At 41.2% G+C, this 23040-nt stretch overlaps 1 long non-coding RNA gene across 3 annotated transcripts in view; it reads right to left on the bottom strand.

The window, feature by feature from the left end:
* The window catches only part of LOC308072035, a 120474-nt gene that overhangs the window by 35256 nt on the left and 62178 nt on the right, over nucleotides 1–23040 (bottom strand). For all 3 annotated transcript variants that reach the window (XR_013931461.1, XR_013931462.1, XR_013931463.1), the window contains one exon: nucleotides 1–23040. This exon is cut by the window's left edge and continues 7473 nt beyond it. This is a non-coding gene — a long non-coding RNA (uncharacterized lncRNA).

Here is a 23040-nt window from a genome sequence, read left to right as displayed (position 1 = left end):
CCATGGCAGTATCTTGAGATTTCCTCTCAAAAGCACATCAGCATTTTAGCCAGTTTTCTGAAGCAAAGCATGAAATCCTTTAAAGTAAATTACTTCCCACTTCCCCTCTGCTGCACAACAGCTTCCTTCTTCTTGTGTTCTGGAATGCTGGAGTCCTGGGGACCTGGGGACAACTGGGGCTGCCCGCCTCCTGCTGCATGCCCAGCCAGCTCTGCCCTCGCATGGCAAAGGTACGCAGGGATTTCCAATTTGCTCGCTCTGACCAGATGAACATCTCAATTACTAATTCTCACTGAGGAGCAGCTAGAGACATGTATCCATAGCTGAAAATAGACTTTTTTTTTTTTCTCCTCCCTTGGGGTGGGAGGAGGCTTAAGGAAAGAAGGCACAGAGAGAGAAGGAAAGACAGTTCGATGCTTGCACTTATCATCAAGGATTCATTGCTGAAATAACTCCCAATTTTAAAGTGCATAGCTTGGTTTTTAACAGCTAGTGAGGTTTTCCTCAAACTGAAAGAAAAATACTCGTGGTTGCCTTCCAGCAAAAGTTGCTTTTGCTGTTCCTTACCCACGATCTCCTGAGATGATTCTTGTCAGAGGTAGCAGCAGCCTGTCCTTTCTATTCCTCCAGCTCCTCTGGCATCTGTTCCTCTTCCCTACCACTGATACACAAGACTGCACTAGTGCATGAAAAGGCAGGGTGTTTGCTTTCAAACAGAAAGAAAAAAGGACAGAATCCATCTGGGGTACAAATTTAAGCACAAGCTCCTTGTATAGACTAAGTGTGACTATGTACCATCCTAATTTTCCCTTGAAAATATGACACGGACAGAGGCTGGTGAATACATTCATGCTTGAAATGAATTTAAGCAACTCTGTGCTAAAGGGCAAAGAGTGCTTCATTTCAGAGGGAGGTCAGGCTCTACTGCTATCCTGAGGTGTCACAAGGAACAACTAAAAATAACTGCCAGAAGTGGATTCCTCATTTGCTGTGTACCAATTAAGCAGGACCCAGCACAGCCTGGGTCATGTATAGATGGCGGTGAATGTAAACGCAGCCCGGCTCTTGCACCCCCCCCTTCTGAACGAGCTGAGGAGATAGGCAGACCCCCCCAGCTGTTCCTGTGCATATGCCTGGGTTTGCTCTCCCTGCTACAGATTGATGCTTCCAGCGAGCGCTGGTACGGGGATGGATGGCATCCAGAATGACTCATAACAAAGAGCATATGGCAGGACTAGACGTAGCGATCTAACATCTGTTGCGCTGCTTATTATTAAAATTTCTCACTTCTATTTGAGCTAGTAACCAAAACCAATAAATACTGCCTTCACAGATCCTACTTGAGGAAATCCCATATCCTCTTGGTTTTGTCACCACTAATTTGTTCAGTGAAAAGATGAGAATTATTTTATTTTTTAGGTATTTAAAACCATCAAAAATTCTCTCACTCAGAGTGGTTTGAACAAGCTGTAATGAACAATAACTCATCTTAAAACTTATTCCTATTCTAAAGATTGAAATAACTGCTATTCCACACCCCAAGAGCTGAAGTTTTGTGGTTGTTGCACTAATGTGACAGGCACGAGTTAAAAATAAACAGGATGAAAAAACATCTTCCAAAAAAGTAAATATCTGATCAGCTCACTCTATTGTCTGCCTTACAGTATGGCAGAGGTCACTGCAACTGTACCTAACAAAGGAACTGTATTGGAAAGAAGCAAGAAATATTGCCTCTATTTAATTTTTAAAGTTTTTTTTTCCTCAGATCATTCATTTTTCTTCAGAGAGAAGTGGGACTGTAAGTGCAGACGTGTAAAACTGGAAAATCAGCTGATGAAGCAGAATGTCCACATTGCAAAAGATTCACTGAGTGAGGACATGAAATATAGTGGACAGCCCCTTACAAGCAGAGATTAAACCATGTATCAAAACTAACACTTTGACCATCAAAAGGTATCCAAAGAACAGCATTGTGACTGGATGATCTAAGTTACTCCCTTTCAGCCGAGAGATGCAAGTAGTTGCCAACAAAAATGTTAGGATTTGACAAGACTTGGCAAATTGCTGGGATATAAAATCATGTTTTGTGAGTTATAAGGCCTTCCAGGAGATGTGACAAATCCTGAAAAAGGGTGGAAAAGCATGCACAGCCCACAGAAACCTACTCCCTTTCCACGGACCTGCCAAAAGAAAGGAAATGCGAAAAAAAGTGCACAAGAGACTTGCCAGTGCCAGACTTACCATTTCATTTAATAAGCACACTTCATAAAATGTTGAAAAAAATAAATGATTGTAATAAAGGGTATGCATATTATAAATAGTGACTAGTTCAGAAAGCAAAAGCATTCAGTTTTTTCCCTGGGGACAGAGAAGCTATTGATATTGGGATCAAATGTCCTAACCCAAAAAGTCACACGTAAGAAATTATAATAAACCTATTAATGGTTATCTCTAGCATGTATCATTTTTCATCTTCACTATCTCTTGCAACACTGATTATTTTTAATATTCCAGATGTTACAGGTAATGGTAGAAGTCACTGACTGCCATTGTCCCAACTCCTCCCAAAGGGAATGAAAGCCAGGGGTGTGTAGGACAGAGATGGAGGAGGAGCAAAAATACTACTCTCAGACGTGTCAGGTATTGGATGTTGTCCTTCATCACGGTTCATAACAGGCAGGGGCGGGAAAGTGGGAAAGAATGTTCTGCAGAGCATGAGCATGACCCCAGGGAGAAAGCAGCCCTTCATGGAGCCTGCACATGACCTGAAGCTTTAAAACGCAACCAGACCCATAGGAGCCCTCCCTAACTCCTTACACAGGTCACACACTCGTGGCTTTAACAGGATTTCATCCTTGGTGGTGGTGGTGTCAGTGATGAAGGGGCCAGCGACCAGGGCTATCTAAATGCTTCTGAATTGCTGACCAAGCAGAAGGGAAGGATGACGTTAATGTTGGATGGACCTGGGAGCAGTGAGACAGTACTAAGAAAGGGCTGAATATGAGCAAAACTTCTTGTGGCTGAGATAACTTATTAGGCTATGGAAAAGCCTCACAATAGAAATAGTGCACAACATATTAACTTTGGAAATTTAAATCTGAAGGCATGTAACTCAGAGCAGTTCTGCCATGGCAAGATGTTGTAGTGGATGTGGTATTGGTTTAGTACCATTTCTAGCAGCCTCCACTATGCTAAACAAAATTTCTTTGGGGCTAAACTGCAGAGAATGTGTCTTAAATGGTAAACAAATGTAATGAAAGACATCAAAACTGATCATGTGTAACAATTATTAGCAGAGATTCTGCATTTTAGAAGTTCTTAGGTAAAATGGAACTAATTGCTCAAAAAGTTTGCCTTCCTTTACCTTTTTCAAATGTCTCCTTTAATTTCCTGAGATAAAATGTGAGCAACCTTAGAATATAAGGTTGCTCATAATTAGGCATTCTAACATACCAAGTGATGGAAATTATTTTGAATTATTGCCCTCTGTGACTGCCTCATGGGATACACATCTTGTTTTCCAGACTGTAACAGAATGTAGCGGTTGTGCAGTTATGATTGGATTAGTGGATTTTATTATGTGAATGCCTATACTAATTTTCCATTTTGATGTGCATTGTCTTTCTGCTCTCTGATGGCTGAGACCTTCAATAATATTGTCTGGAGCACAGCAACATCTGAATGGGCCCATAAGCGCAAATTTAAATTGGCCATTTCAAGCACACAGTCTTTCACACAATTAAGCCTTCTTGCAACACAGCCACAATGTCCAGGACACCACCTTCATCCAATGCTACCCATCCTCACCCCTTGGCTAACAACTCTTATTTCTTTGTAGCCCAGATGCACAGCTTAGTATCACCCTTCCTCCTCATGCGCCTCCCGAAGCTCTTCTCCACATTTCAAGATGACACATGAGAATGACATGGACCAAAATACCCACATACAATCATCCCCAGATCTTTTTAGCCTCTTCTCACTTCACCACTGCAGAACTGGATCCAAATGAAGACAAAACAGTCTATAAAACAAGTTTTCAAAATCCTTAAAAAATATATCCGGTTCTCTTCCATTTGTCAGGACTGTATTTCCTACCCCAAATGCATTCACTCCCCCACTTGCACTCTAAAAACTAAATACACACCATCACTTGGCTCTCAGCTCAGTATGCCCAATTGCACTGAACAGTCACCCTCCCATGTCCTCTCCTCTTTTACCCCCTACAAGTGGAATACAATTTTTTTTATATATATATCTATATGCATATATGATTTCATATAGTAAATATACACTTAAATACACACACAGAGACAGAAAGAGAAAAATCTTGAAAAATACCTAATTGCTTACCTAAGTGTGGATTTAGTGGCATGGATTTAGATTTGTCTTTTGCGAGTTTTTCTCTTGTTTTATTATTAGCACAAACTGGCTTGCTGTAGTTTTATGGGACTCAAAAGAGTTGCTCAGAATGTAATTCTTTTCTTCTAGAAAATAAATAGAAAAATGTCGCCACCCCACTTACTACCCTAACGTCTTCATTTATACCTGAATGCATTGCATTTTCTGAGCAAGACATAATTTTGCTTGAAGAATGTGCTCTTGCATGCCCAAATATGCATCAGTGTTCACCGATACAGTCACACATACACAGTTCACAAGAATATTTGACCCAGTTATGAGCTCCAGAGTAATTGTCTTCTAGCATCAATTTGTTTTTCATTCAATAATCAATAAGACACAAATTGTGACTGATGTCATTGTGGTTCAAAAGTTTCACCCCTTCAACTGATATGTCAAGTCTCTGAGAGAGTCGTGCTTCATCCTTGCTGCCAGTCATCTCACCATCAGTGAATTTCCATATCCTTCTTTTGACGTGTTTGACTCACAGAACAAATTATAGAATATACTGAGGTAATGAAAATGTGGTATATAATCAGTTCTACTATATGAAGACTTAGCAATTTGAGAACTAGCACTTAGACTTACTTTGGTTACTTCTGTTTCTTACTATTCTGTCTCAAGGGTTTTAAATAATGTCTGTGTGGACTGCAGAAGAATCTAACTTCTCTCTCTCTCCAAAATCATATCCTGTCCTAGAGCTGGCAGGAAACCTCCTAAAGGAAAAAACCCCTAAAGTACGCATTTTTAATCTTAGCCCGGTACAATTCAATACACAGCCGTACAGTTCTCATACTGTTCTTCAAACTGCAGTTTTCTCATTATTTGCAAAGTGAAAATAAAATGATCTTGTGAAGTTCTCAGAGTCATAGTTTAGATGATCATGTGTCATTATCTTTTCAAAGCAGAGTCTCTTTTTATTGTTGAGGTAGGTTCAAACTATAGAACATATTGCAAATCCCCAAATTATCTGTATTCCCAATTCAGACAAATTAGTTCCCAAGCAACAGTCCAAGTCAATAAGGACAATCTGATAGTTTTGATTCAGACCTGAACTCCAGTATTGGATGTTTTGATGAGCCTCCCTTATCAAGAGCACATCAAATGTTGTTTTAATATTAGAATTGGCCTTTTCCTGAAAGCAGAAAGACATTTTCATTGTTAAAGCTGTAAAACTGTTAGATATAAAGCAGCAGAAGACATATCCTGTTACTGTGTTGAAGGCGCTGTACCAGTAAGTACATGAAGTATGGGCTAGAAATTGTCAGCCATAGATGTTAGACAGATAATGGACTGCTGCTGGGAGAACTTCAAAGGAAATTTATCATTTGATATTATGAATAAGGACTAGTTGGAGTAGGACTCTTAGATGACCCACCTCAGCACTAGATTTCATCACCCCCTCTGCTTTCTATTGTACCTGTGGTGACAAAGAAGAAAGGAAGAAACACAAGAACAGGAGGAAAAAAACCCATCTCTTATTAGTATCATGTAAACTTTTCATTCTGAACCACTGAAAATATTTAAAACCATCCTTGGTTTTCTTCCCTCTACACAGCTCATGTGTGAAATTTGGTGAACCCAGCAAATCATCTGCACAAGTTTTCTGTAACCCTTCCCATGATGAATGTAACATTTCAGGCTCTTGTTCTCAACTGTACAGCTCAGCTTTTCTAAATAAATCGGATGTCGCCTGTTTCTGGTTATGGCATAGCTAGCTAAAACAAAGCAATATTAGGCTAGTCCTCATAGGCAGCACTCATCTTCTTTCAGCTTCAAGTAATGTTAGAGAAGATCTTAGTGCTCAAACTGAAAAAAGAAACCGTCCTGAAAGACCTCTGCAAAAAATCCATCTTGGCATGATATTTTCCAAAGTTCTAGTTCGACTGATCCAAAGTAAAGCTACTCTGCTGCACCATCTAGTGACAATGAGAACTGCACTTCAGACAGTTGATTTAATTAAAAGTTACCCCTTTCCTCCAGCCTCATCTCCCCTTAGTTACAAAGAGTGAAGTCCCAGTGCCTCTGAAGCCACAGCAAACTTCCTGTTACCTTCAATGTGCTGAGGACATCATTAGTGCTCCTAAAATGCTTCCAGTAACGCTGGAGGAAGAAAAAATTCTTCTAATTCCAGTGATGCTTTCTGGCCATAGTATGTCCATTCTGCGCAGAAACGAGGCTGAAGCACAAAGTCCCGATGGAAATGCAAACCTTCCTAAAATTCTGGTTGCTCGGATCCTAGGTTTTGCTTTGGGAGACTCCAAGGCTCATTAACTACAGTTCATTTTACCCTCGCCATTATATTAGACATGGTACAAGTTTTAAACTAGGAAGCCTGTTTCTTTTATTGAACTCTTTACCATCAAACTGAGACACACAAAATACTCTTGCTTGGATGGAGGTCTGCATATTTGTAACTTTGAGACTGCAGCTTTCTCAGAACATGTAGTGCCCCTAGTTAGAGGTAATGGCTTTTTTAGTACTTAATATTTGGCTTAGTTCAATGGAAAGTCCTTGAACTTCTGTGGTTTTTGTCTCTGAAAGTTATTCCACAGACAGCTGGATTCTCTAACTTTCTCTGGACATCACATCAGGACAGCTTTGACGATGACAGGGCTGTTGGCTAAACAGCTAGCTTTGTACGCTTTATATGGCCAATGTAATAACATTTAATTAATATACTCCACTACTAATTTTTCTCAATTTATTGATTACAATAAGCTTGTCATAAATATATAATTTTTTAGCATTGGTTCTACAAATTTCTCCAAGCATGTAAAACACATTATTTGATAACGGGTGGTTTTGTGGTTTGCCTAGCAGTAGAAGTGACATACGCTGGGGATTGGCTAGATGGCACTGGTGCATACTTATGTGTTACCATGCAGATGTGACTGTTTATAATATGATACTTGTTGGTTGAATTTTCTGGGATGTAATTGTTCAGCTGGAGCTTGATGGTGCTATTGCTCTGTACTAATTATAGCACTGTATTGGTAAGGGAGAAGGACACTCATACTTAGTTCTCCTTTAGTCTTTCACCCTGAGTTCCCTTGTTTGTGAGCTGGATGTTTGCTACAGGAGGAAAGAAATCAACTGCTCAGGTATTACAAGCCCACTGCTTCAGTGCTGATGGTTTCTATGGCTTGTACACATTTCTAAATTACCAACACACTGCAAATTTTGGCTCTGTACTGTTTTTCCACACCTGAAGTAAACCTGAGGGTAGACAGAGTAGCACTGTTGGTTCTGTGATGCTATATGCATATTAGAGGGCAATAGTGAGTGTCCAAAAGCTTTCCCCATTTTTTCTAATAGCAGTGAATTCTACCATAGTGATGTCTAAAATATATTTGTTCTCTCTGCAGGCCAAATCTCTCCCATAATATAAGGAAACACATTTCCCCAGTTCAGAGGCAGTGAATCTATTAGCTAAAGCTTTACTGTGCCGCTGTAGGAGCTTGTAATGATGCCTTAAGGGACTGATTAGAATAGTTGGCACTAATTTCTTGTATCTATCATGGTCAGGGAAAAGATGAGAATGTGTGTAACAGCTGTATGCAATGGTACTACCTATGCTGGGTCTCTCTCACTTCCCCCCTCTCTGTCACTTCTGTGACCCAGGGGAAGGGACTGCCTTTGTACGCGTTAGGACGGCATTTGCTAAACTTTGTCCTGACTAGGGCCTCCGGGAACTAGAGGAATATACATGAGTATATAATAACAATAAGTCATCATTCAAATCCAACATGTGGAGAAAATAGTTATAGCATAGCCTACATGAATGATTATGCTGAGCGCGGATCTAACTGCACGGAAAACTATATGCCGGAGGAATCCTTAGACAGGCCTGCAAAATAATTCACTTTCTACTCCCCAAAATAGCATTTGCACTGTTCCCATACACCAGAACTAAACTGAATTTTAAGGAGGTTGGAATTACAGTTCTGCGGGATATACCCCAAAACGAATGGAGTGATTTTGCATTAAGAATATGCCTGAGTGGGAGATGGAGGAGGAAATAGGTTCAGCTGCCAGCTTCCTGCTGCCGAAGGGAAGCACAGCTGCCTGGTCTATTGAGCCACAATATTCGGGTAACAGCGGTTTGGAAATGAGACACTTACTGACGTTGTAGCTATTGCATATTCAGGTCTCGGTGGCTACCGTCCACGTGGTACCCCAGAGCCCCCTCACTCCCTGACTTCACGCCAGTCGCTGAGCAGTGCTCTGAGGGCTCTTAGGAAGTAACGTGCCCACTATGGCACGTGACATGAGAGAGCAGGAAATTTCTCAAAGTAGCTAACTTGACAACAGCACAATCTGATTTGAAAATGAGCAGAGAAAATGCGAGTAAAACGGCAGCAAAGTAATCATTTGCATAGTTTAATATCTGCATTGCTCTGCTATTCTCTGGGGTACAGCCTTATACACTGCACCCACACAGCTATACTCCTCCTCCATACCCCCAGGTTCTGTGTTTCAAACATTGTAAAATCCTTTCCTATAGTTTTGCCAAAGACAAGCTTACTTCATGAAGCTGTTTTAAGGGTCTCACTAGTTATATTGTTTCTGTCTTCGCATTTCTCTCTGGGTTTCTCCAGCTGTAATAATTTTCAAGGCTGTTTACAACCTCCCCCCATACGTCCTTCATTCAATATCTATAGGTCAATTCTTGCCTCTAGCCCAATGCCAATTTCAATCTTCTGTGCTTTGGATTTTGAGTAAGCATCTCTGCTTTTTCCCAAGCTATCCCTACAACTTGTAGGGGTCTGTCTGCAAGTTTTTGCAGAGGTGCTTCTGCAAAGCTACCTCTTCTTGTCAATGAAAGAATTCATACAGGTAACAAAATATGTGAGATAATAATTAACTGAAATGATACTGTATGTAGTTGTACTGTAACAGAGCTGAAATACACTCAAAGTCATTGCCTGGGACACTACTGTTACAATTCTTCCAGTCCATATACTCCATTAATATGAAATAATGACATGTTTGTAGGTTGAAAAAACTAGCTGGTATCTACTTTTTTCAAAAAAAATTGTACCCTTAGTTTACTTCTGGAAACTTATACAGAGAAGGTATGGTGACTTGTACCACACTGCATCTCAGGGCTCTCCTGGATGTGACAAAAAACTACAGCTTAACCCTTTAACTGACTTTGTTGTTGGGTTAACATCAGTGCATCAGCCTGACTCATCAGGTCATGTGAATGGAGGAAAGTAAAAAAAAAAATGTATTCTCTCTCTGCAACACAAAGAACTATTTCTTTGATACTGGTATAGTCTATATTTTCTATATATTGAGCCAGAAGGGACCAAAAGTTACCAAAAATCTCTAAAATTAATAGTTATCTTCAAACAGTTAGACAAATACAAAGGTAGAGGACACATTGCTTGTACGTATGTGGATTTTCAAGAACCTAATTATGAAAATATAACATTATTACGTGCAGAGAAAAAGCATGCAAACCATGACTGTTTGTAACCACAGGTCTTTCAGATCCTGTGTAAAAATCTCCAGTGTTAAACTTCTTGCAATCAATGGGAACAGATTTTTCACGTTATGGACTTCTATTTTGTGATAGAAGATGATGTCATAAATCTGGAAAGTCAGTCCAAGATTCATTGATAATTGCAGTACGTTATATACCCATGGGAGAGACACCAACCCCGCATAAAGATTACTTCAGACATCTGCTGTGGCACATGGATATGCCTGATAAAAACCTAGATTTTGCTAAGGGCTATACTAGATGGACAAACATTTTTTTTGGGGGGGGCCTGTGATCTTAAAGGGAGGAATAAACCCAGTCCAGAGCACGCTGCAGCACTCACTCAGGCATGCAGACTGGCAGATGTGATCGCTTTATATTCTTTACTGGGACTTACCTCAAGAAGTGCCAAATTTTGTTCTAAACTATGCAACAGTTGTGGAACCCCTGCAGGCATTATTACATGATAACTTCAGTTTTCTTGGACAACTGTTTCCAAGTCTTGTTTTCAACCAATTCAAGAGCTGGACTGTTAGAAATTAGCACTTTGCACAAGCCCCTTTGTAACTATAGATGCTTGACACTGGCTTAGATGCAGTGCTTAGATGCATGAAATGAAGTCTGAAAAGACAATCACAATAGTATTAAGAACAATAAAATAAAAGTTTTGTCATTTAAAACAAATCCTTTGCTTCCATCTAAGCCACCGCAGACGTATTGTATTTCAAAATTCGTTGTCTCTTATGGCAGTATCATTGTCAACAAATCTCAGCGTGCAGCACCTCAAAATACTGCTGTAGGCCTCTTGTGCTTTCCTCCTAATCGATAATTTTTAGGGAGATTATATTGAAACAATTGGTTGTATGAAAATTCTAAACTGTGTATACAAAGAAATTCAGTGTCTGTCAAGATGGACTCCATGTTGCCAAGACTATACTCCTCCTTAACAGTGTCTGGGTGTGTTGTATTCTTTTGTTTTGTATCCTAACCAACACATACCTGTTCTGTGTCGTTTGGGGTTAAAGTAAACCTGACGCTTGAAAGTTGCTATGTTTCTACCACCAAGATGGGTATGCCCAGGTCCTCTGCTTGAGCTGTAGGAAAAGAGACCAAGGTTTCCTTTGTCACAGGCATAGGAACCATTCTGTCTGGAAACATTCTCCTCTGTGGAGAATCCCAAATTCCCTTCACGTTTCCCTGCCTACACAGAGGTATCTCTTCTGGCCTTCACTGCTCCTCCTCTCCCCTGGAGGAACTGCTCAGCTGATGTCCCTGTTCACACCGCACGCATCTTTGCCTGGGCAATTTATGGTTGGATAAATGTATCTGCTGCATTACGGCATGCTGATTTCTTCTGCTACCTCCAGGGGAGGATGTCCATGCCCTTTGGCCTCAGCAAACACTTCAGAGAGGTGTTTCTCTGGGATTCCTGCTCATTTCATAATATCCTTCATGCTTATGCCAGGCATGGGACACCCACTGTGGTGATTGAGGGCAATCTCTTGCTGTTAGGTAAGTGTCCCAGATCCCCACTGGAGTCTGCAGTCCGATTGCTAACCTGCTTCCACAACCCTCTAAATGTCCCCTCCTACAGTTTGTTCTAACTTAGAATTTTGCTACATTTAATCAGCATTTCATCCCTCCTGTACCTGTGTATCAACCCACTCTTCAGTAGCTAGATACTCATTTTGAATTACCTTAGAATTTCTCCGGTAGCTCAGATGAGTCACAGCCGTAAAAGGTGATGCTTTAGTTTACTTCAATGCCTATTTTGTATAGCTCTGCATTTAAGTTGCCCGATCCAGTGGACTGTCCTTTCCACTTCTGCTTCAGAGTGAAAGAGGTTTCCGAGCATGCTTTTTCCTAGTGCCTTGTGCAGGGAGCCCGGCTGCAATAATCTGTTCTCCGTGCCACGTCTCAATCCCACAGTACAGACACCATGCTGGAGACACAGGAATGAAAAAAAAAAAAAGAAAGAAACCAACTAATCTGAACTTATTTAAATATAACCACCCTTTAAATAGAAAAGATACAGAAAGTTCCCATATTGTACGTTCTCCTGGCTTTAGGGCTTGGCTAATGGATCCTGACACAAACTGCAACTCTCAACTGAAAAACTTCTGTTTATTTAGCATGGATCGAGCAGCCTCATGAGGACAGTTATTACAAGCTATAACATCACCGATATTGGTTGATTCTTGTCATTTCATCACACGCTTCTCACCACATGATGTTTTGTTGGCGATGTCTCATTTCACAGTGATCCATCCCGAGGTACAATTTCCTGCTGGATGGAAGAAGTCTGCACCAGGACAATATTTCATTCTCCATTATTCTGTTCAAAAGAGGAACATTTTAGTTTGTTTTAGCTCTCTTACTCCAAGTGCTGCACACAGGAAAAGGACTAAAATACCGAGCAGTGATTTGTCCCGAATGAAGTAGTACACAGTGAAGGAAATAGCATGATCCTCTGTAACACTGTGATCCCAGGTACCTCCTGACTTAAAGTACCTGCTGTTAAAGGCCAGCCCGTGGCTAATTTTTTCTTGGTTACTTCTAGGTTATTTTCCTACGGGAAAGAAAATAACCGTGTCCACATCACCTTATAACAACCTAAGTAAAAATAAAAATATCCCTGGGTACTGTGGGCTGCTGGGTATTTTGTTCTGAGCTGGAATCCTGTATGCCTGCCTAAGGTGTTAGAGCTTCATCTTGGTTTTTCGTTAAGCTTTTTCCCTGACAAAAGAGCGCTGCGATTCTGGCTGGAAAGTCAACCCTCTAGTGGCCACATCCCGCACCGGGCTTCCAGCAAGTTACACGAAAGCAAAACTCTGCAGGGTTCTTGTTTTTTTCTTTCTGTTTGCCTGGTAATTAAAAAAAAAAAAAAAAGTCACGTTCGTGTTTAAATGCAGTGATGCAGTGCTACCTAAATTAAGATAATGGGGGAAATACAGTATTGTTTAGTTTCCCAGTCATGAAAGTATTGTAAACATTGGAGCTGGATTGATGCACTTCTTGATGACTTGAAGTGGTTTTCATAAATGAAGTCCAAATATGTAATAGCTGCTCTCAATTTTCTATGAGAAGATTTATTCAAAAATAAATTTAGCTAAGGGGAAAAAAGAGACAGATTTGAAAGCTGAATTATTGCCAAGAACTCAAACATTGAAGCAGCCAGTCCCTTTTGAGACAGCTGCAACATTTCATGGTGTAAAGTCAGCGAATTTCCACAGGCCCTGCTGCCAGAGACCACAAAATGGTTTCAAACAACGGCTCACTTCATGATATTTTTGTTTTTTAAAAAAAAGTGTCCTTGTGCTGCTGAGTGGGCAGTGTGCGCTAAGTTAGCAGATTAATGAAAATGTTTCACTGGCACAAGATTTTGATTGCCCCAGTGCAAAATTGCTTGCAGATTGGAAAACAGCATGTTTCATTTCAAACTCATTCTCTTCCCATACATTAGCACTTGTCAATGTAGCCATTAAGCACAGTCAGTGCAGAAATTTAATTACAAAACCATTTATTTTATTGAAAGAAAAATAAACCCAAGCTACCTCAAATGCATTAGGTGGGTTCAAAACATGTTCGGCTGATAACACCCAAGGGTAGAGAGGCTGCTGTAAGAATAATGTTCCTTTCATGTGTGGTGGGGACTCAATATTAGAAACAGCTGCCTATAAGTCATTCTTTATTTAAGTTCTATTATGAATTAAAGAACAACCGATTTAATGAAGGAACTTTTTATATCTGAAGTTACTCAGCTGTGGTGTTCATTCTGTCTTCCTTTAAGAAAGGTTAAATTTTAAATGCTAAGTAAGTGAACAGAACGATACTTTTTTATTGAATACTTTTTTTTTTCTCCTCATGTTAGCCTTTTGTTCTCCTAATGCTTGAAGAATGTAAGGTCTGCGGTATTAAAGGAAGTAACAAAAATGTGCTAAACACATCAAAAAGTAGAAAATCTGTATCTTATTTATGCCACAGAGTTTTACGCTCTGCATGTCTTATAGGCATTTGGAAAGGCCCAAGAATAAGGATCTCTAACGAAATGATAGATGTGGGTCAAGCAGCACTCTGATGTCATGGTACATATTGCCTCTGTCTCACTGCTAATGAGCTGCCAATAACAGGTCTGTTTTACTGTTCTGCTTGAAGGAGAAAAAATGGAGTTATAACCTTAGTGGTTTGGGCTGATTTGTCAATTTAAAGCATTTTTTTTTCCTGTGTGAGATATCTACCCACAATTTCTTGCAGACATACACTCATGTAGTCCACCCAGCTGAAGAGCCGGGAGGAGGGAGATGTGTGTGTTCAGCAGCACCCTGGGATGGATGGTCAGAGACACTGGTGCTGCTATGGGGAAAACCGCACCACAGGGAGAAAGCTTACTGGCAGACCTGATGTTTGCTACAAGGAGAGTGGCTCTGCCTAACGTAATGCTTTCCCCTCGTCACTGTCCTGTGCTCAAGCCACCAACATGTGTGTGTGTGTGTGTGCGCGCACGCGTGTGCAGGCGCAGGAGGAGGCAGTGGGGTCCTCCCCACACCCCAGACAGCCAGTGCCTTACACGTGAGTTTGATCACCTCCTGCCTTAAGCAAGTATGGAAACAGATGCTATTAATGAATATAAAGGTATTTCAAACAGCCACAATACTTCATGTAATACCTTCATATGCTAGCCAAGATTATCATGCCATATTCAGTAGCACTGCCTTTCATTAACAGAATTAACAGTTAAGTGCACACCTTTGTTTTAGATCCTGTCCCTAAAAACACCTGTTTTCAGTTTTTCCAAGTTTACTGTAAGGAGGAGTACCCTAGATTTTCCTGTTGACATCTAAAGTCCTTATTTAGCTTTACCCATGCATCCCTTCCCTAGCAGAAGTGCCAACCAGTGGGACACATTCCTCAGCGACGAGAGGGACGCACCAACCTCCTCACCTGCACCCCGCACTGTGGTATCGTGGATCACCCCGGAGAAAATCGCATGGCAAGAAGACCATCAGCCCTGCCTGGACAGGGACAGGGACCAATCACCCTCACCAGGGAGGTCTCCTCCATCCTGCCCTGCCCCACAGCCTGGCAGAAGGAAAGCGCTGGAGTCACTGATGCTGCAAGCGGAGGTAATGTATCACTTTTACATCTGAGTTGATGCTGCGTTTAGGAGAACTCTGTAACGAAAGCAGACACTGCGCCCATTCACACACAGAACTGAGCACAAAGCACTGAGCAGATAAGAGCACAGCATGCTCCAAGAGGGATGTTTCATGCCTGAATTAGGGTATTCTGTGTCCTGGATTTTACATTTGTTAATCAGATAAGTTTTCTCTCTCCAGTTCGCCAAGAGAATTGGCACACAAGATAGTCTCAAAACCTAGGAAATCTTAGACTTGCATTTCTGTCCCGTTATCATAAATGCATATATCAGGATGGAAGCAAAAAACCCACAAAAAAGTAGGAATCAACCCAGCCCGAGTTTAGTTTCTGAGTTGAAATTTAGTTGCAAGGGAGCCAACAGGGGAAACAAATTCTGTTAAAAGATATGTGTGGGATGAGGCTTGAGGGAAATCTAGTGCTGGTTTACAGCAGGGATCTTCCCTGGAGGTTTAGGAAACGCGCTGTCTGTTGGTGTCCTTCTGGTTGATCACGTCTCACTTCATAAAACTGCCCACCAACACCATCCTTCTCCTTCTCTTGGGTCCAGCCCCAGGGAGAAGCTGGTGGGCTCAGTTCTCCTATTTGGGAGCTCCCAAGTACATCCTGATATGACAGTTGTCTTGGTTTTTTCTTTTTTTTTTTTGTACTTCAATATAAAAAGTTCCCAAGATTTCTTTAAATATTAACCTGAAAGGCTGCTGGGAAGGAGCCTGTAGCCCAGGCTGCTGCAAAGGACAGCTGTGGAATACAAACAAAGAATCAAAACAAATGACTCTTCTGCAGAGAACCATCATCTGCAGAGGTTTCATCTTTGTGGGCTATTTGAGGTTTTCCAAACTGACAAAACAGTCTACTGGAAGTGTGAGATGAAAGACAGCTGGAGAATAACTGGACTGTGTATCACTAACACAAAATAATTCCTCTGGAAGGGGGAAATTCCCCAACTTCATGATACCTCTCAATTTTAATTTTTTCTGAACTATTCCAAATAAACCGCTTTCTAGACAAACCTTTTGTTAGTCATCTCTACAATGAAAAAGTACAGAAGCTTCATTTTTTAAAGTCTATATATATTTATTTCCTAATATTCCTAGGCACAAACATCTGCCCACTGTAAGGATTTACAAATTTTCTATTATTAGTATCTGAACTTCTCACAAAGTTTAACACAAACTTATGGTACACCTCTGAGGTAGTGAAATCTCATTCCCATTTTACAGACGAAGAGGGAAAGAAGGTAAAATAAGATTCTATGATTTTCCCAGATCTGGAAGTCTACAGAAAAGTCCGAGGCTGCACTAGGCTCCCTGGACTATCTTTTATCTCTGCCAGCTCAAAAGGGATTTGGAAAGGAGTTATCCCAGATTTACAAGAGGAACAGCCTCTGTTATCCTAAATTTGGATACTCCCTGTGGTACTATAGTTCCTGAGTTCAATCCTTATTCAAGACACACAACAGAAAAGTGAGCCCCTTATTGAGAGTCATTACAGTAACTCAAAGTACACTGAAGCAGAGCACACCTTTCCATGCACTGACATACCCTCTTCTACAGCTCCACTTGCCTCTGCCCTACAACATTCTTTAATGTGTTTTTTTTTAAGCGCCATGAGAGAAGCAATATAGAATGAGAAAATCCAGAGAAGAAAATTTGCAAAGGTATTTTCAGTCCCTTAAAGGGAACATAGTATAATAAAATGATACCGAGCACAAGCAAGTATGTAATGTGCATGTGTCTACAGTAACAAGACACCTTAGGATCTAATTCTTCAGTCCAAGGAAAAAGAATCTGTTTTCTCTGAATGCAATAAGGAACAAGACAAACAAACACAATAATCATAATGATTCTTAAAGTGGAGTAGAAAAATGGGAAGAATTACCATGGTAGGAAAAACATCTTCTCTGCCAGCATTCAGGGAAAAAAGCTACCAGGAAGATGGAGTATTGGGATGCTGATCCATTGCAGACACCATCGGCAGTTGTCCATGCCTTCACACAAACCCCAGGTGTGGTTAAGATGAGCTGCTTAGCCTGCATAAGAGATGTAAGCCAATCACGCCGATCATCTTAGGGCACAGACCTCAGCCAGAAGTGGATGCCCACCAACAGGGGTTGTGGGAGTCTCCAAACTGCAATGAAGTATCTGCACCCTCAGCTTCAGCTTGTGTGTCACTAAAATGATTGCTCTGACCTGTCTTAAGATCAAGGCCGGGGATGTCATCTCCATCATGTTTACCCCACTAGCGTCTGAGAGGATAAATTTAATACCTAAATCCACTGTACCCCACAAATAGTTAACTGATTAACCCGGGAGGAAAACCCCCTAGAAAAAACAAGGAAGAACTGCCCACTGTGTGGGCCCAAACTTTAGTGTACCACCTTCTGCAATGTGTGCAATGCTGCATCTGTAAAACACTTCATCCAGCTGAAAAAAAAAAAAAAATCAAGGCAGCGTGAGTGTAAACATATTCCCATAACACATGAAGTAGGGACAAGTGGACAACTACTTGACTACATGAGTTTCACAGCTCACTGGGTGTCATTCCAAAAAGCATCTGTCACCGCCACTGGCAATGAATTTTGAGAGCAACTGGATTTTGCATCTCAGAGTTTAACAGGATTGCACAGCCTCCAACAAACTACCTAAGCCTAAAGACCTAGGAAATGTGCACCTTACCACTCCAGATCTTGTCCTTGGCTATATTATCAGTGACAGGAGTGACAACGTTGCTAGGATGGTGTTAGACAGCAAATTCACACACAGATCTGACTTGTCAAATCAGCACTCTCTGTCTGAACTTTCCCATGATTCTCTTAAGAGCAATTTCTTCTTCTTCTTCTTCTTCTTTTTTTTTTTTTTTCATACTAAACGCGTTCCACTTGAGGTTTGTAAACTTTTACTCATTTCAGTAATTCCAGAAGAGCAAGTACAGGATTAGAAAATATATTGTGTCTTGCAAGAAAAACAGAAACCACTTGCCGCCTCCATGCTGAGCCGTAGGTACAGGAGAGGTGTTTATAGCAGCTAAAAATCTGGGGGGGGGCAAAGAAAGTGGCCTTTTCTTGCCACTTGGCTGCAATAGCATCAGGACTGACTCCTACTTGCGTATTACTTTTAAATGTGAGAAACTATTGCACCAGGGGCCATATTAATGCGTAGTAAGACTGAATCCCATATCCTAAAGAATGTAAATTGTAAAAGAAACAGGATGGGGAAAGAATCAAGGCACAGAGAGGTAAATTAATTGGCCTGAGTTCAGCAGCAGAGTCAGAAAAAACCCCCAGATTTCTCTTCTCCAGTGTTCATTCTTCAGAAGCAAGCTATTCTCCCATACAGGCTCATTCGAGGGCTACAGCTGAACTGTGCAGAGGAGCTGTCCCTTAGCCAGAGATAAGGGGAAAAGTTAGAATTTAACCACGAACAAAATTACTGCTCTAGAGCTCTTTTAGTCTACTTTCAAAAATAGAAAAATATATTGGTAACTTTTATGTTAGTTTACATAGCATCTGAATTTATCCTTCCCTGTGTACCTGCAGAATTGTTGCTGGGAAATAATCAGCATCAGTATCACAGTTTTTCATAAGAAAAAACTAAACTGAATTTTTACATTTTTAGCCCAAAGACCTGTCTTGCCCTATCAGCGACATTATATCAGTTCAAACAAGAGATCAAACTGTGTAAATGCACACTGGAGACTTCTGCTGATAAAAGTATATAAGCAAGGAGTGTAAAGCGATGTGATACCTTACCATCTTGGTGCTTCCTGGGAGGGAAACAACAGTAAAAGGCAGTCCTGCCCTTACTGTCTCCCACAGAAATGTAGGGAGCATCGTTATTCCTATCACCTGCCCTGGCTGACAACCCACAAAGCTGCTGGACAAGGACAGGGCATATGTGATAACCTCTCAGCATAGGTTTGTCTGAAACAGATGGGACAATCCAGGCAGGACAACCTGTTGTTCTAACAACCTGTGAATATCTTTCAGTGTCCAAATACCTGAATCTGTTTCTGCAGTGCTCAGCTTTAGGATGTTTTAGCTCCAAATGTGCAGAGATCGGCTTTGATGACTGTGTGAGGGAAAAGAAAGAAGGAATTGAAGAGTCTGAGGAAGCGGCATGGTATGTTGGGTTGATTCTTACTCAACAGCCCACATTTCCTTTCGGCAGCCACTGCTGGTAGGTGACATAGTTAAGGGTCAGGCTGTGGCAACCCAAGGGCTGCGAAACTGCACACATGCTTGTACACACCTCTATCTAAAAGGTTTATTTTGGTTGCTAATGTTTCTTCTCTTACCCACAGTGTTCTGTTTTGATATTGATTTCAGCCCCAGCTGAGAATTCAAATGTACTATTAGAGCATATCTTTTCAAATATTGTTGTACTAACATCAGTTTCTATCCTACAAATAGGAAAAATATAAAACCTGAATAATCTTTCCATCATATTAATGAGAAACACATCCCTTTTAAATATAGAAATCTGGCTTTCTTCATTGCTCTTCTTTCTCGGCTGTGAGGCATTTTTGTCCATTTAAAATATGTGAATGTTAAGAATGAAAAACAAGTTTAAATCATGTATTGGAAATCACAAAGTTTTTTTTTCTTCCTAACAGCTGTATAGCAAGTTAACAGTTTTTCTAAGAGGTTGTCTGCATTTATTAGTGGTCTTTGGCTAAATTGCAACTGAAAAACCAGGTTAAAAAAGAACAACCTCTGCAGAAATCAAAATAATGTTTGCAATAATTGCCTAATGATGTTTTTTTCTACTTCTGTGCTAGGAACTGTAGCTTGGATTGTACAAACACTTTGCAGGGGGGTAGTAAATTGTCATTCTCTCTATGGATTTACAAGATCAATCTTGGTAATTTGTTAGTTACAGTGTATGTAACGTGATATTATTGCTCATGTTACACAAGAGGATTACGTGGCTTACTAAATAAAGCAGTGGTCTTTACATTAGGGACCATACTTCCTTCCAGACTGATGCCTAGCCAAGTGAAATTAGATTGGTGATCTCAGTCTTAGGACCATCTCTGGTGAATATAGACTGAGATCCCCAAATGACTAAACACAACAGAGTCAATCACTCATCTCTATATGCTCACCCCTAACACCTGGATTCCAGATTCTTACACGTTTTTTATTCATCGGCTGTTGAAACGCACTGTTGTGTGGTTTTTCAGTGCAAGATTTACCAAGTCCCAAATTTGCACCTACGCTCCTGTTAGTTTATTAGGGGCCTATGAAATTCTATTCAGGTTGTATAAGGGCGTATTCAGCTACTCTGTTTAACAGGTTTCATATTTTGCTGTTTGAAAATCCATCCATATTTCACCTTTGACTTTCAGGGGGAGGAGATACTGTTACTACTGTGTTGGATGGTTGATATAAATCAGAGAGAACAAAAAGAAGAAAGAGCTATTAAAATTTGCAGTTTTGTTTGAGTCCAAGTTTGTTCTTTACAACATTTTTGTTCTTGGAAGTCCTTGCTTTGATATTGTGCTGCTCAGCCTAAAATATTTTTCTTTTAATTTTTTCTCTCACAGATTCAATCCTTTTCCTCTGTCCATGAGGTATGCCCTTTTTTATTATTTGCAGATGGTTATCTCTCCATAGATGTCCTACCTCTCTTCTCCATGATTAATGTTAACACAGTTTTCTGAGCTTTGGCTACCATTTCAATATATTTCAGGTGAAGTGGGTCCTACAATTGAACAAAATATCCTAGATGTAACTGCTTAAAAAAGAATGGTATCTTAACCACCTAGGATCAAATTGTTACTGTTTATCTTCCTTTGGTTATCTCCCCATTCTAAAACTCTTGAATAAATTCTGTGTTGATTAAAAGAGCTGCACTGACAGCTTTAAGCCTGACAGTCTCTGTCTGTCCACAGAAGGGTAAAGCTCAGCATTGTTCTGTCAGTCTACATCAGCTCTGACCACGAAAGACCACATCTGTGGCTGACAGACTTATATTTAAGAGAAGTCAGCCTGGCCATAGACCTCTCAATACTGGTAATTTTTGATAACCCTCAACCACGTACCAATTCTTTGCATTGCAAACTCAGTGAGGAAAGGAAAAATGCTCAGATTTTTCAGAAGTACTTAAGTACACAAAGACATGGGGCACATTTAGAATAAGGGTTTATCTTACAGTCATGTTATATCACATACCCACCACCCATTTCTACAGCAAGCCTCTTAGAATGACTCCCAGCATTAAGCTTGCATAAGCCTAAGAGCCTGGTGTGGTCCCTGTGCTGAGGCCAAGCCCACCTCTGCTCCTGTATCCTCCCCCTACAGCGTGGTACATCGGAAGGCTGGGAGTGCATTGGTACCACTCCCACAAAACCCCCTCTTCCTGATCTAGGAGTCGTCCCTGCTTCACCTCCTAAAACTTTTTTATGGGCTAAACCTGGAAGGGCAGATAAGCAATCCATCCACTAGTGCTAAAGGCTCCCCCATTTAGCAGCCATACCTGCTTCGGGCTGTTTGAGGGCACTCCTTGGTGAAAACTCTAATAATAAATAGGCCCTAAAGCCAAGCAGTAGGAATTTGGGATGTGATCTGTTATATTTGTTTGAAAACAAACTCCACTCCATTCTATGCAGCCTTTTTAGGTCCATATAGTTTTCTGAAGAATCTTGCTGCATGGTACAACTGAAATAATAAATATGTAACTAACTAGCTAACTAAGGGCTCCTAGTGTATCTTAAGACTCTACTGTGAGGCTACAATTGTGCTTTTCAGGTGAGACAGCTGAACTATCAGGAACAGAGCTGTGACTGCCTATTCATTTTAAGTGGACAACAATGTCTATAAGTCACTAACTTCTGATTACTGTTGACCAAGACTACTTGAACAAATAACCCATAGGTCCAAGTATCTGCACGCCATTACCGAGCTCCAAAAGCCACTTAGACACTTCACTGCAAATACTGCAGCTGCCATGCATGGCACAGAGAGCTCTAATGAGTAGTTTCAGCAGCCCTGGTTTGACTTTGCGCTTTGCGAGGACACAGGCATGCTGGTAGGAAAGGGATGGGTAATTTAAGGGATGTTTTCTGTGTTTTTTATTGCTGCTGAAACAGAATGAAAACTTGCTGTAGTTTAGATCAGCAGAAGCAATACCAGCACGTCAGGCAGAGGATGTGTGTGGCTGGGTCGCAGCTCAGCAGCTGTTCTGGTTCGTGGAGGCTGCTGTCCCCAAAGCATCTCCCTGTACGGGCCAGCGCACAAGGGATGGAGGCCTGAACCTGGAAGGAAACAGAAGAGCAGTTGGAGATGTGAGACTACACAATGGAGATGATGTGGTCCTAGTGTTCCCCTGCTTCCCTCCTGACCCCACCTGGAGACCGTCTCCAGAAAGGGGCAGCCCGGGCACAGAGCCAGCAGCCACTGATGGCTGCTCAGAGGGGCTCTAGGAGGGGGCACCAGCTGCGCTGTGCAGAGTCCCACCGCCCCCATCACTCAGCAGTCAGGGCTCAGAGGTGGCGGAGGAGACCCCCCCTTAGACACCTCCAAGACTATCAGTGATCCCCAATTAAAACCATTGTCGGGGAGAGAGAGTGAGGATAGAAACCCGCTTCCCAAAGAGGTCGACTAAGAAGCGATTTCCCACTGCTTATTGTGGACAGGGATCCCATGTGCATCAGTCGGAGAGCAAGCAGAGGAGGAGCAAGGCTATTCTCCTAAAATCAGTGCTGTGAAAGGCTTATTGCTTTCACGCAGAAGAGGTGTGAGAGTGACAGAGATCAGGAGTTCTGCTCTTTGAGATTTTTTTTTTTATCAGGGAGCAACAAGCCTGTGTAATTACTGGATGAAGCTCATAACAGAACTTACAAATGCATTGTCAGCGTGGTTGCCTCCATTCCCAGTTTTTTCACTCTAGTTCAGTCTTTCCCCTCTGTTCACAGGTACAAATGCCTCTGGCCTTCTGGAAGTGACTAGAGCAGAACTGACTTGCTAGTTTTTACCCTAAGAAACTGTTGATAGC

The sequence above is a fragment of the Falco punctatus genome, assembly GCF_963210335.1.
Source record: "Falco punctatus genome assembly, chromosome: 12".
NCBI lineage: Eukaryota > Metazoa > Chordata > Aves > Falconiformes > Falconidae > Falco > Falco punctatus.
This window is presented reverse-complemented; position numbering and strand designations above follow the sequence as displayed.